General features: G+C 39.5%; 1 protein-coding gene across 3 annotated transcripts in view; it reads left to right on the top strand.

Annotated features, from left to right (window-relative positions):
* Positions 1-14,564, top strand: part of LOC131044330 (chromatin structure-remodeling complex protein BSH) — a 183,138-nt gene that overhangs the window by 119,573 nt on the left and 49,001 nt on the right. The gene's annotated exons all lie outside the window — the stretch shown is intronic.

Raw genomic sequence — 14,564 nt, 5'->3', positions numbered from 1 at the left:
TTGATAGAGGAAACTGGCAGCTCTGGGAAGTAGAAGCATAGAAGGACAAAGATTATGGAGAGGATAAACTAGAAAATTTCTTTGCATTCTTGAGTAAAGCTATAGGGAACCCAGATTTGAGACTGTGGGTAATGAGAGTATGAAAAATGGCTGAGGTGGATAGCTCTCCAGGTGTAGGGGTTAGGGCTCCGATTATGAAGATGCTTATAGAGTATGGTAGGTGTTGGGACAAATCTGTGAACAAAGATATCTTTTAAAACTATGGCTGAACAAGTTGCATTATTTTATAACTGGTTCTTAAACTCTGCCACAGAACAGAGCAACAGGAAACAGTCACTTTCATTTCCACCCCTTTTACCGAAACTGTAACAGATCCTTAATTTAAACGGATCAAATTGAACACATTATTGAATTGACACATTTTCTTTTCGAATGATTAACCGATACTAAATTCAATTTGAGTGAAATCTTGAATAAAATATGATTAATATTAAATAAACCAAACCAAACACACTTTTGGATTCACAATATTGAATTTTAACTTTAAGGAAATTAAATGTAATCCCTTAACAATACGAACTTTAATCCAGATGCTTTACAATTTGAATCACAATTTTCAATGCTGTATCACATGAATCAAACTGAAAGGAAAGAACACAGGCAATCTGAAAAGCTATAAAACACAATCAACATAAAACGTCACTGTACTTTCCCAAGGAGTGGGCCCTTTCTCCTGGTTTGCAGGGTGAGTGGATTTGTCACGTTAACACAAAGACTTGCAGCACTTGAATGACTCTTTAATTCATGGACAAGTAGTTTTTTCTATATCATATATTATCGAATGCCAAGAGCTTATACATATTTATAAGTATTTATAAGTATATGGTGACTGAAATTCTGTTTTATTTATAGGCCCTATAACTGTGGTCAATAGTCTTTTGATTTCCATCCATAAAAAATAAACAACTTAAGTCTTTATAAACGACCTATGGTTATTACATAGATTAAAGTTTAGCCATCGACTTTAAACACTATCGAAATAGGAAGGATAATGAAGATCTTCGGTGACTTCTCCTCAACATGTTCCCCTTAACAGCTAGCGACAGGAACCTTGCTCATAAGTACAACCATTCAAATTAAATCCTCATTAAAACAAATAACAACAAACTCATTTTATCTTTTTCAACATATTAAACATCCTTTATTCTAATTGATTAATAATTGGAAAAGTAAGGATTATGGATAGGAATCATAGGATTAAAGGGTAATCTAAGGTGTAAAAAGGGCTCTTTAGGAAGGAAGACAGGCAAGTTTTTAGCTCATCATTTCCCCAAGCTGAGGGTGTTGCATGTCCTCATGCAACATATGTAAGGATTGATCTATTGCAGGTTGTGTTGTTAGTCTATCCACAGTTGCCATGATCTCCTACTGCCTGTTGGTCCTTAGTGTCTCTATGATCTGTTGATGCTCCTTCTTAGTGATATGAGGTTCCTCCATATACTGCTCCTGTAATTCCTTTGCTTGTTGCTGCCCTATTTTTAAATTTCTTTGTAATTGCTCCTGTAGAACTTTAACTTCATCTCCAATTGAAGGACTCCGTTGTTCAGGGTTTGTATTTCTTCCCTTTGTAGATTGATTATTTCCTCAGGTTTAGGATATTCTAGGAGCATTGGTCTTTCATAACAATCTTGTCCCATAATAACCTCTTCATTATTCATGTTAGGATTAACTTCCCTATCCTCCTTTGGCGCCAACCTCCTATCGATATGTAATGTGTCTGTTTGGGATTTACCTTAATTTAGTCCCAAGACAACATTTCCAACTTAAAGTGAGAATTGTAATACATTTATAAATACAATTTCATCGAATCTGAAGACATTTCATTACAATATTTAACTTAAAATTCTAAGAATAGTTTTGGAAGAAAGAACTTATCTTCACAATCAATGCAATCAGTTTCCCTCCTCAAGTTGCTCTACAAATCTGGTATAGATCTGCAAGAATGCTTTCTTCTTTAATTTTCTATAATGCTTATCACAATTTTATCACAAAGAAATCATAGAGATTGTGGACCTTGATGAGGGCAGTTCTCATCAAGAGGCCGGACAATAGGAGTTGGTGATGAATTTTCTGCAGGACACCGTTGGGTTTGAGGAAGAGATGGCGGAGATGCAACAGCAGGAGTAGGCCACTACAGAGAGCCAGCCAAAGGACATAGAGGTATTTATGGCAGAGATGGGAGCCAGTGCGCGGAGGATGGCAGCAGAGGTTGAGGCCAGCGCACGAAGATTGGCAGTCTCTCTCCAGGAGCGGACCGTCGGGCAGTTTGCGGTCGAGGGACTCCTCGCCTTTGCCACCGACGGGTGTGCTGAGTTGTTTGGGCGATGTTTTGAGGCCAGGGGTTGGCCTGTTGTGGAGACTTCCGAGATGTTGGCAGATTAAAGGCGTGGGGAGATGACTGAGGTTGGTGGAGTACACTTGCTGCTACAGTGGGTAGAGCAAGCTTTCAGGGATGGGTACTACCATCTCAGACGTACCAAGCATGGTGCCTCGGCGACAGAGACAAAGCGGGTGGCGGCCATCACAGCTCGGGAGGAGCTAGCCACTCGCCTGCATACGATGGAGATGGAGCTGGCACAACAAAGAGCCCAAGTGACCAACCTAGAGGAGGAGTTGGCTCGTGCCAGGACAAACTTGGCCCAGGAGACGGCAGGGCATGCACATGAGGTAGCAGAACGGGTAGCCCTTGAGACTCGTCTCACATCTACTTTGGAAGCGTTGGATGGTAAACAAAAGGAGCTGATCAATGCAGTTTTTATGGTGAAACGATCCAAGGAGAGGCAGTTGGTAGCTGAGCGAGATCTCCAGCATAGGACACAACAATTTCACCAGCTGAGGGAGCAGTTGGCAGCAGTAGCACCACCGACCCCTTCTTCATCAGGGATGCCCTCTATACCCCCTCAGCTTTGATTTTCATGTTTGGTCTTCGTGTCATTTCCCATTTTGTTGTATGTCGTCAGGAGACGACCTTTTTTTGGGGGGATGATGTTGTCGGGTAATTATATCATATTGTAATTAGAACGTTACGAGTGTTAAGGGTCGGTGGTTACGTGACGGTTGTCGGCAGTTGGCACCGAACAACCTACACCGACACTTATATATATGTATTTGGTTTCCTATTTCATCGTGAAGTTATTGTGGAACAAAGTGATGTTGTGAATGTACTGGCATTTGACATTAATGAATACATACATATGAGTTCTTTTGTTTACTTGCATTGCTGTACGTTGTCATATTTACTACATTTATGTATTGTTATGCACTATTGAAACACACACCTCTCGGGGTAAAACAGACCTAACTGACAGAATAGTGAAGTGCACGATATGTATGTTAACTGGTTAGTGTATACCGATAGCATGTTCGGTCGGTGACCAAAGTTGAACCAACACAATCAAGTGAGTTGGATGCTGACAGAGATGTCACGTGGACTCCAGGTGGCAAACGTGTAGTGGTAGGTGAAAGGTGCGTCGGTGAGGTATTTGCTGACTAAGTCCGTATCAAATGTCGACTGCGTAAAACACAGATCAGTTGCAGAGGATTGCGGCTCAAAGAAGATCGAAGGGCTGAGATTTGATGCTTTGACATCATGATCGAAGCAGGACATGTGATCGTCTAGTTGATTTGAAGAAAGCAACTGCTAGATCATTTAGTCATCGACAAAATCAAGACTGATGAATAGAGACCAGTTTGCTAAATATAGTAACCGTTCATAGGAAGAATAAAAAGAGGACAGAGCTTTTTGCTGTACTTTTGCAGGTTGTCGATTCAGGAAAGATGAGATCCGATTTGATTTGGATCGAGAGGTCGGTGAAGAAAACCATAAGCACGTGAAGTTTGAGTTTTTGTTTTGGCGGGAAAACATATATATAAATATGCAGATAAAAAACTGAAGCAGGTTGAGAGAGAGAGAGTATGCTTGATGAGAGATTTATGATAAAGTGAATCTCTGCGAGGCAAGAGTTGATCAGTCTGAGCGTGATAGAATATATTGAAGCGACTGAGTGTTAGAGAAGAATTGGTAAGGAAGGTTTAACCGGCAAGGGTTAAGGTAACCGATAAATTGTTACAGAGGTTAACATTCTGTTAAATCGACAGTGTCTGAATCGGTAAGAGAGCAAGAGAGAGTGAAGGAGAGCAGAGTGAGTTTCAAAGAAGATCCGGCAAGGCTGAAACTGAGTTGTAGAGGTTTCGGAAAGTAAGAACAAAAGACTGGTAAAATAGAGAAGCAGTGAAACATAAAAGAAGTTTAACCGACAGAGTGAATAGTTTCCAGGTGTTACAAAACTCATTTGTAACCAAGTTTTTATCATTGTATTCATTTTATATCTCTTCGTATTTCATTGAGTGGGTGCTCGGTGCAGGGGTTGGTGCTCAAAATAGAATAGGGGTTGGTGCTCCTTTGGGTAGGTGCCCATAAATTGCTAGGGGTTGGTGCCCTAAACATTGTAAAACTGTTATTTCACTGTGAGGCTGGATTGGAGCAGTAGATCTCCAACAAATTCTCACCGAAGTTTTTCCCACATTGGGTTTTCCTCATATATCCGGTGCTATGTGATGTGCTCGTGTGTGATTGCTTGTTAGTGCTTTCATTATCCTACCGGCTGCACACATTGTTCGAAATTGTTTATAATCACTGATTCACCTCCACTCTCAGTGATATCTTGTGTTCTACAAACTTAGATTGTGAAAAATCATCAGAAGTGGTGTGAAATTGCCAAAGTAATTATGATATGCAACCCCTTCCCCTAGCTAAAGGGTAAATGTCATCCTCGGCTTTGCCAAATAATTAACCAGTTAAAAAGAAAAGATGTTAACATGAAGAAAAAAACATAAAATAAGGTTGATGTTATCCTTAAAAAAGAACCGAGATCCAACGTGTGTAGGGCGGAGTTGGCGACCTGCAAGGTGCGTGTGCCAAATTAACAAAAGGTTTGTGCGAAGAAAATAGATAGTTGAAGTGGACATCATCACAAAGATTTGCAAAAGAACGTTGACATAGGGATCTAGGTAGGATAGTCGCGACAATCCACATGGGGACGATAACACAAGCCACTAGAAACCTGCAAATGAAAACTGGAAAAAGCCAGTCAATAGTGCTAGCGAGCAAAAGAAGTCGGTGAAAGAAAGGAACAAAGAGTGCCAAGACACTTGGAAGCTATAGGAATAAAGGCCAATGAAGAGGCCCTAGATGTCGTAAAGAAAGGAGAGGCGTCAGGAAATGAGGTTCCAACAAAAAATAGTTGGTTCTTGATGCTTCAACAAAATGGGGACTAATATAAGGTAGAAAGTGGAGGTCCTGTGTGCTACAGTTTAATGATTTTTTTTTTTCATGACAACGGACCACTGATGCCCTAGTTTTCAATCCACTATTGCTTAGAGGCGCCGAATTGGTTTTAACCCCCAAGGGTATTTATGTAGTTATTGTTGGCCTCATTTTTGTTTCCAAAAATGAAGGACCACTATATAAAAATTTTGTGAAAAAATGAAAATTTTTACTCTATGGCATGCTTCCCGAGGCAAAATTTTGACTAATCGTTGGACTGGCTTAATCCTCAGTCCATTTTCGAACTGCGTTTCCAATTTCGTCAAATTCTGGGTTCGTTTGCTATGTCTTTCCTTCAATTTCGGGTTTTAAAATCCTGACTGCATGTGGAGAATTTTCTTCAAACTGCAAGTTTTAATGATATTCATTGTTTTGGTTGTTGTAGGACAATTTTTAGCTTATTACATGTGCATCTTTATTAAAAGATGTTACTTGCAATTTGTTTTAAATTTCCCTTTCTTGTTTTTGTCTTTTTTGTTATTTTTTGGTCTTTTTTAGTTAAAATAGGGATTTTTTGACTCAATTACAAGTAAACTTGCAGCTTGGTCAAAAAAACCCTACTTTAATGGTTTTTGCATGTAATGGGGATTTAAAATCCCTATTACATATGTGCAAGTATTTCTAACTTCTTGTAGGGATTTTATTTCCCTTTTACAAGTAATTAAAACTTGCAGTTTGCTCCAAAAAACCCGATTTTGCCTTGCAAGTGCATTTTTGACAATTTTTAAACTTGTCATTTGTTCAAAAAAAAAACCGATTTTGGCTTGGCAAGTGAAAAAATAAAAAATAAAACTTGTCATTTGTCTAAAAAATCCCGATTTTGCCTTGTAAGTGGAAAAAGTGAAATTAAAACTTGTTATTCTCTCCCAAAAACCCGATTTGCATTCCCTTATGCAAATTCGAACTTGTCTTTTGCTCCAAAAAACCCGAAATGCAAGGAAAAATGATTTTTGAGCATTTCAAAGCAAATTTTGTGGAGCGATTGTTGGAAGAAGGAGGCGTTTTGGTTGGCATCCTATTTCCATGCATTCTTGGACACCTTTCGTGACATTTGGAGGATGCATTGACTGGTTTTTCGCCCTAAATCAGCAACCACGTTTTTCATAAATGCCACTTTTTGAGGGATTAAATCTTCAACAAACTGCAAACTTCTAAATCGTTTTTCCCTTTCTCACCTAGGCGTGGAGTTTGGGGGAAGTTTTGAGCTATTTAATGATGCCGTTGAAGATTGAAGTGGTGGCCACATTTTTCTTCACGTGATTCCTTTGGCTACGTTTTGCAACACTTGTCTCCATTTCTCCTACCCCTACTTAGGCGTTTTGCTCCAATCCTTTTGGGCGTGCTCTCTCATTGGCACTTTGATCTTCCAAATTTGGGATTGCTGGTACATTTATCAGTTTGGGGCATTTTTACAAAAACGTGTTAAGGGTTTTGGCATTGTGGATTGCTTCTATTTTTGGTCTTCTTTTTTTCCAAAAATTGGTTGCATTTTTGGAGAAGCATTTGCATTTTCAAGAAAGGTATGGCTTCTTTCCTTTCTCTCCTTTATTTTATTATTTTCTTGCTTTCATTTTCGTTCTTAGTTGCTTTTTTTGGCATGTGTTGTTCTTCCCCCCAAAATCGGTTTTTGTGAGAGAAATTTTCCCCTTGGTATGCAATTTTTGAATTGCATTGTTCTTCCCAAAATTCCCTCTTTACTTGTATTCGGGATTTTTAATCTCGATTACAAGTTCGCTGGAAATTCTTGTTAAAATCTCGATTACAAGTTCGCTGGAAATTCTTGTTCTTCCCCTACGGTTAAGGAATTTAACCGTTTTTGGTTAAAATTCCAAGTTGAAAAGTGTGAAATACCCCTCCCTTGCAAATTCGGGTTGTTAAAAAAAAAACAAAAAACCGAATTACATGTTGAAGAGTTCTTCCCATTTTCACGCAAATGACTTTCCTGGATTTTCCCATTCCTATACATTCATGTTCCCTATATCCGTACTTTCCGTTTCCGTCATTTCCCGCAAGTCAAAATCTCATTTTTCTTCCATTTCTCCATTTTCAAATTTACAAGTGTACTTGTATTTGGGTTTTAAAACCCCGATTGCCTGTATGTCCTTTCCAACTTGTATACTTGAGAAAATTCTCCCAAGATCCGAAATTGGTCAAAGTCAAGATTTTCCCATTTCTACATATTTCCCCTCTTCCTCTCACAAAATCATAAAGTTCAAGGATCAAAGTTTTACCCATTTGGAGAAGGAAGTATGATATTTGCAGCTAACTATGATGTTGCCTTAACTCTCTTAAGTCTTCATCACAGCATTCCAGGTTCACAATCAATGTCAGATTTGCCGACATCTCCAACTCCAAAGAAAATGAAATACAAATATGACAAATATCAGAATGAGGTTGCACCTTCCCAAGTTTCTTCTCCTTTCGATCGCATCAGAGACACGGAGATAGGGCACGTTGATATGGCATAATTCGTCAACAGGGTAGAAGATCCACAGGATAATAACTTGCAGCGGCTGTTGGACAACCATATCCATCATGCATCTTCCTTCCCAGTGGCTGCCCTAGAACCTGAGTTTGTTCTTGCATGCGCCCATCATTTTAACAAGGAATCAAGAGTCATAAAAAATGATGATGGTGAAGCTATAATTCGTCTCGATGCGGATACAATCGAGAAGGTCTTCAGAATACCTCCTGCACCTGTTTATAAATCACCAAAGAAAGTGCAGCGGAATATTACGTAAAGATGGAAAAAGATTGCAAGCGGAACATCAATAGGTGGATCCAAGAGCCACGTCCTTCCTTCTCAAGGTGGCCAAAGTTGTACCGTTGTGATTTCAAATGGGAGATAGGAAATACCATCACTCTTCTCAGCAGGATGATGGGCCTTGAGCATTCCAATGTCTTTGAGCCATGGATGTATCAGTTCATTATGTTCATACGACAATCACATCACATTTCATGGGGGGAAGTCATCAGCAATGCCTTGTGCGAACAACTTGCAGCAGTTCCTACCACCATGACCTTCTTCATGAATTCTTATTTGGTATATTTAGCAGCATCACTTAGACACTTTCCAGGTCTTTCTACCAAGGGTGATCGCTCGCTTATACCAGTTTGGGAATATTATGACCAGTTGCCATTGAGACCCAGCAGACTGCATTTTAGAAGGGTCCAAGATGCATTCTTCGGATATTTCATGTGTTAGTTTGACAGAAATCTCAGGAACAAGAGAGTATCAGATGAGGCATGGGTCAAGGTGTCTGAGTGTGGGTGTTTGTTTCTGAAATTTCCCACCTTCACCTATATGAGGATAGGATGCTATGATGGTCAGCCATACATGCTTCTGAGATATCCAACCGATAAGATAATTCTTATGGAGTTGGGAAGACAGATCATGGCTGTTCACACTTTTCAGTCTGCTAGACACAAGGTTGGAATGGAGATCTCTACCACAAACCCATTGAAAATTGGTCGATACTCCCTTGTCACATCTATGAAGGCTACGGCCATGGAGGTTGAATTGCAGGAAATCAAGCTTAAAAGGTTTAAACCTAGAGCTGATTTTGATTATAGAAGGAATGAAGGAGAAAATCAAGAAATCCTTTGTGCATGTTCATCGCATTGAAGACATCGGGGTAGATCTCCGCACAGAAGCCGAAGTCCTCAAGATGGATTACTGCAGGCTCACTGTTGAGCAAATTGTTGATTTGAACTTGGCAGATATCCCACAAGGGATGATTGATGACGGGCATATACTTGATCTTGAATACATTTCACGGAGGGTTGAGGAAGCTCCACTTCCTTTGATCCAATGGTCGCACAAGGAGTGCATCTCCATCCTTGACAAATTTCAGCCTATCTTGGCCAACACTAACGCATGGCTGAAAAGTAATGCTGTTAGACTTATCAAAATCAAGGTTGGTAAAGAAGATGATTCTACGGGGCCTCTGGGACGGAAATCTGAGATTCAGATTGACAACAAGGAGGGTGCTTCATCTTTGGGCACAAGGATCAAGTTACGAGTCAGTCGTGCAATAGTGCTTCCTCCCGAGGAGACAATTGTTCGTGGGAAGGAAAAATCACGATTCCATGTACAGGTGATTGATCTGGATAATCCAGAAGAGGGGCAGCAATCTGATGATGCTCCTAAGTCTCCAGTTTCAGACTCGCCTCATGAGGTCATTCCTCCAGTTTCCATTGAGACGCCTCTTTCTCCTCCTGATTTGCTTGTGGATGAGTCTCCTCAGAATGCAATTCCCATTTTAGTATACGAGCCATCTCCTGATCATCAACAAGAAAGTGTGTTGAAAGTTCCTGAAGATATTTCTACTTGCATCCAGTTATCAAAAATTGATACTTCCACTTCTGGTTTTGAAAAATTCATGGGGCAATCTTCATGCCCATTGCTAACTGAGCAAACCGTGGTCGCTGTCCAAACAGATATTCCTCCCAGGATGACCACGGTGATTCAAATAGAAACTGCTTCTCCTTTGCCTACGGCTGTGACTGGAGGAGAGTTGATGACTTTGCCTCCATGGCTTAGTTCTTTTACCTCGAAAAGGAAGAAGCAAGAAATCTCACCTGATGCCTTTGATTACCAGCAACTCAAACAGTCCAGATCCAAAGTTGCTAAGAAGGCCAAGACTATCTCTAGGGTAACTGTTGATAGCAACAAGATGAAGGTAGCTGAAATTGTGGAACCTATTGCAGATAAGCCACTTTAAGAAATGTCAGCTGCTGATTATAAAGTTACAAGGATAGAGTTGGGCAAGCAAACGCATGAGGTCATTAAACATGATGCTCAGTTTTCTAGTTGCTTCACTGGTGCAAAGGTGTGATGATCTTCTAACAAAGAAAGACAAGCTAGAAGAGGAAAACCGACAGCTTATGGCGGTCGTTCATAAAATTACAAAACCTGCTGCTGAAGGGAGTAACTCCATAGGTTCCTTTGGTTCCCAAGAATCAATTCGTGGAGTGGAAAGGGCTGCTCAGAAAGTACAAGCACTGGATTCCTGGGTTGATCAACTTCATGATCAATGTGTACAAGTAATGAAAGACATTTTTCAAATAATGTCTAAGTTAGAAACTGTTGAGGAGAAACTAGATCGAACTTCTAATACTTTCAAAAAGAATCTGGAAAGTGTTGAAGAAAGTTTGACAATCTAGCGTACCATGCCCCAACAACAGCTAAGTATTTTGCAGGAGCATGCCATCATCTCTTCCAGGGTTATGCACTTGGAATTTGAAGAACTCCTGGAAAACAAGACCCTTGTTCTTAAATCCTTCATTGAGGAGATCGGTGATGCAAAGAGATTTCGGGGCGAAGTTTACCTAGATATTGTCTCACATTGTAAAAGGGCCTCTTGCAACATAGTAAGTCAGGATGGAGAGCTGATTCCAGAAGAAGAAGTTCTTGCTGATTTACAGATGAGGATTCATAATGAATGGCGGAGCGAACAATTCTCGACAGCTTCGATTCAAGCATTGATGAAACACCAAGCCTTTCTGTATGAAATCCAGTCTATCCTGGATAAAAACAATTCTGCGCTCCTCCGCTGTCATGACACTATTGTGAAGATTATGGTTGTTGCTAAGAACACCCATGAACCGAATCCCGAGGAACTACAAGCGAGCATCCGGAAATTTCAAGGATTTGTGTCTTCATAAAATACAACTTAAGTGTTTTTCAAAGCTTAGTTGAATATTCCTTTTTTGTAATCTTTAGTTGTAATTTAGTTTTGACAAGTTACATCTAAAAGTAATTTTTGTAAAATGCAAGTTACACATTACTTGCACTTTTGTAATTACATGTAAGGCAACTACAAGTTGTGTCTGATCAGGACTGTAGTTGGAATAAGTCTTAGTTAGTTGGAGTAACTCTTAGCTAGTTAATGAAGTCTCAGTTAGTTATTGAATGAGTGTTGGTGGTTGAGAGAATCTCTCAAGTTAGTTAGGATCCTCCCACCTTTTTCTCAAGGCACCTCTTCTATAAATACTTGAGGGGTCCATTGTAATTATCATCTTTTGGGAAAGCAAGTAAAAACTATACCAAATTTACAGCAAGAAGTCTTTGAGCTTATGTATGTGAATTGAAGGAATTGAAGAATAATAAAGAAGGATTACTCAAGTTTTGAGTCTTTGAGCTACATGTTTGAGTTTGAATCTTTTTATTTCTTCTATGCAAAGTGTTTCTAAGGGAGCTTATTCCAATCTGATTTGAAGTCTTTGAGCTGCAAGTAGAGAAGATTAATTAAAATATGAAAATCTCTAGAAGGAGTAGCAAGTCTTTGAGCTTGCGTCTATTGTTGAGGAAAAATTACTGTTTGATAAAGAAATAGTAGCAGGTCTTTGAACTTGCATTAGTTCTTATCTTTGTGTTGAAAGAATAGATTATTCCAGTCTTTGAGCTGTTATCTTTTATTTGTTGTAAAATTTAGTATAAGCAAACGGTAGATAGGACTTCCAATAGTCAAGTCTTTGAGCTTGATATTGCTGTCTTATTCCGAAGGCAGTGACAAAAGTCTTTGCACTCTCAAGAAACTTCATTTCCTTTCTCTCATTTCACTTGAAAGTAGTTACTGCTGTTCATATTCAATTGCTATCCTTTTCTGTGAAGAGAAAAGGATATTGCCTTTCTTGAAGAAAGAAGGAAGACTGCTGTACCATCCTGTTTTTATTTCAGTTTTAGTTAGATGGGGGGAGCCTTCTCTTAATTAGGAGAGTTTTTACTCGTTTGCTGTGGTTGAAACCACAATTTTGTATATTTCCCCAAGTGTACAAAATTTTCAACCAACAGTTATGACTTGCCAGATACCTAGTTTTCTAATCACAACTGGCCAACAATGTCCAAAGGTTTTCATTGTTGAATCTTTTATTGCTTTTTTTTAAAAATAATACAAGTACCTAAGGGATATGAAATGAGGCAACATGAATTCTATCAAGAACATGGAGTTCCTTTGTCAAACTTTTAACAAAATTTTCTTTGGAAATAAGCCCCTTGTACAACTTTAAGCATGCCCATTAACAATAAGGGCCATGCGATTGTAATCCACAGTGCGGAGCTTGACTTCACCATTGTCATAGACAACCTCAATCTCATAAGGCCCTAGCCATTTAGTGTGGAATTTTCCTTTAAAATCTTCAAATTTGGAATCAATAATAGTGCCCAATCTCTTGACTGGAATGATTGTTGTCAAATGAAACGATCATGTGAGAGAGCACATTGTTTTTGATAACTCAATGATGAACAATAAGTACCAAACTAGTACTAAGAGGGGGGGGGGGTGAATCAGTACAGGCACAAAAACTTTTCCCGAACCAGTTTGATTGCAAACACTGCAAATGTCTGACAGACAGTAAAGCCGGTCTAAAACAGAATGTGACCGGTAAGGCTAGGAATGACTGTGACAAGCGTTAACCGGTTAATCACTTAGTTTTCCACTCAACTTAATACTACACTTCCATTTCACCCTTATGCTTGAATAGGTAGTCTACAGAAATATAATAACAACTAGCTCAACATGATTTACCTTCAGACACAAATCACATAAATCATCACATGAAAAATACTACACATGACACACTGATTTTTCACGTGGAAGCCCAACTGGGAAAAACCACGGTGGGGATGAATACCCACAAGCTGCTTTTGAACTCTTTAGAAGTCCGCTCTGTTAGGAGCCTAGTCCGGTTAAAGACTGTTACAACAAGTTCTGCTAGGAACCGATCCTGTTAGGGATCACCCGGTTAAGGGATGGCTAAATACCCGGTTAAGGGTTAAACCCTGTTAAAGGTTACCTTGTTAGAGGATTTCAAGAACTCAATTAGTTTGAGTCACCTTGTTAAAGGATTTACAACAAGCTGATTAACGCTAGCCGGTTAAGGGATTTTCCAACTGTTGAAGTGGTTAAAGATCAACAGGTATTACAATGATTTGATAATAGCACTCAATGCCTAGTGCAGATCCACTTAAGTTCCTTCCTTTTGCACTCACACAATGCAGGAATCAATCCTCTTATCTCTTCTGGTCTGGCAAGAATCACGTATCTTTTCACTTAGATACACACGCACCATTTGCCAACAACCTCAAAAAGAAACACAACATCGACCTTATAGGAAACAGATAGGTCGGTAGCATAAACCCTAAACCCTAAACATTTAGGTTAAGCAGTTCAGGCGGTTCAATCCTGGCCATTGAACACTTTGCATTTGAATACAAAAGTCTTGAACATATCTCAAGACATTCTCCATCGTTCATTCTTCACCGTTTTCATGGCGGCTTGTAACCCATCACACGTTCTCCACCGTTTACAGGGACTTCGCACATTCCCAAGGTAGATAGGATCAATCTCCTTCATGCAAGATCCTTCACGCGCTCAAGCTGACGTGGCAACACGATCAGATCTTCATTACAATGCTAACTCATCACACAATGTCATCGGTTGAGTCACGTAGGCTTGGAGCACTTCAACCGGAAACCCTTAAGCTAAGACTACCAACCAGTAGTCATATCATGTTAAGTCTTCATAGAGAACATTCCATATGCCGGTTCACATTTCATCATACTGGTTCTCTTGGACAAACATACCACTTCACCTATTGCTCAATGTACCGGTTTATACCACTATACCGGTTCACTTCGCCAACTGTTTAGCTTCAATATACCTGTTCATTGCTTTGCACATATACCGGTTCACCACATTGTACCGGTTCACATTTCAGCATATTGCTGGTTCACTTCTCCAACATATTGACATTAATGACAACATAATATCATCATGTCAACATACTCATCACAAATGCCAACAATTTTTGAACTATTTTTGCATGGAAAAGAGCTTGTTGCTGTAGTTCATCCAAGGAATGAAGTTGAGCAATTCTTTTGTTTTGAGCATCAGTGAGTTTCATTCCTAGTTTGAGAGCAGTACAAAGAGTTTTTACCTCAATTTTGATTGGCAAAGCCACTTTTTTACCCTAGACAAGTTCATATGGTGTCAGATCAGTAGTGGTCTTCCATGTCGTCCGGTAAGGCCACACTGCTGTAGGGAGTCTTTCTGCCCAATCTTTCTTATGAAGTGCAACTGTCTTTTGTAAGAATGTTTTCAAGCTCCCGATTAGTTACTTCAACTTGTCCATTAGCTTAAGGATGATATGGTGAAGACTTGCAGTGCCGAATCTC

Source organism: Cryptomeria japonica, chromosome 6 (assembly GCF_030272615.1).
Source record: "Cryptomeria japonica chromosome 6, Sugi_1.0, whole genome shotgun sequence".
Classification (NCBI taxonomy): domain Eukaryota; kingdom Viridiplantae; phylum Streptophyta; class Pinopsida; order Cupressales; family Cupressaceae; genus Cryptomeria; species Cryptomeria japonica.
This window is presented reverse-complemented; position numbering and strand designations above follow the sequence as displayed.